We start from the raw sequence: 1307 nt of genomic DNA on the forward strand, positions 1-1307 counted from the left end.
GTCACGCAATTTTTCCTAAAACTCACCTGTGGCTCTTCAATGGACTCAAACACAACGGTTATCAATCTTATTACAATACAGATGACATTTGCCGCTAATTACTTCTAATGGAGATATTATCTAAGAGACTGAATCTTTTTTCTTATAGAACATTAGTTACTTTGTTTGTGAACTATGCTATGATGCCTCCTTAAATTATTTTTTCAAAGTGAGAAAAATATCCATTGTTTTCATTGTGTTCCAAAATAATAAATCAGAACAAGTTAGCTCTAAGAGCAGTTAATAATTTAAATTCTTACATTCAGAGGTCCAGTAGGTAGCTTTAAGTAAGCATATTTCTTATATAAGTAGTCCTTGATTTACAGCCACAATTGAGCCCAAGAATTCTGTTTCTAAGCAAGCCCATTGTTAAATGAATTTTCCCCATTTTACAACCTTTCTTGCCAGTTGTTAAGTGAATCATTGCAATCGTTAAGTTAATAATAACAAGGTTGCTAAGTGAATCTGGCTTCCCTATTGATTTTGCTAATTGACAGGTCCCAAAAGGGGATCACATGACTCCAGGTCACTGCAGCCGTCATAAATATGAGTCAGTTGCCAAGCGTCTAAATTCTCATCACGTGACCAAGGGGATGCTGTGAATGAAAAAGCCATAAATCACTTTTTTCAGTGCCATTGTGTCTTCAAATGGTCATTAAATGAACTGTTGTAAGTCAAGACCTGTCTTCAGTGCAAGGTTGATTTTTTTCTATCACCTCTCAGTTCTGAGATTCAGGGGGTTTCCTCCCTAGCATTCAGGATAGTTTTCAAGCGTATATAGAGTATTAGACGACATCATAATTTATTCTGATAGCAGAACATCTGTTAAGTGTAATGATACAATCCCAAATATCCCATATATGGCATAATATTCTAAAACTTTTCCTATGGTGCTTTTTTTTGTAACTGGTATAATTTTCTTCCAAAATTAAGAGTAATTATAAAAACTCTTAAAAAATGTTTGGTGCTCAGTGTAGAATAATGAAATTGTGTCCTAGTAATAAATTTAATAGGTGACAAGCTTTACACTAAGCAATAATCTGGTTTGTTTTCGCACTAGCATAAGGTAGGAAGCCAATGATGGTGACTATGCAGATCACTAGTTTATTCAACAAACCCTAGCTTCACATATGTATTCCTAGCCAAACTATGTGGAATTCTTGGAAATGTACAAGTGCTATCCAAACTATTCAAAATTATTCCTTGCTCTGCTCCATTTTCATTTCATTCCCTGGCTCAGTTTCCCATTTACATACATAATAAAGGAA

Source organism: Crotalus tigris, unplaced genomic scaffold (assembly GCF_016545835.1).
Source record: "Crotalus tigris isolate CLP2741 ecotype Arizona unplaced genomic scaffold, ASM1654583v1 scf7180000018354.2857554, whole genome shotgun sequence".
NCBI lineage: Eukaryota > Metazoa > Chordata > Lepidosauria > Squamata > Viperidae > Crotalus > Crotalus tigris.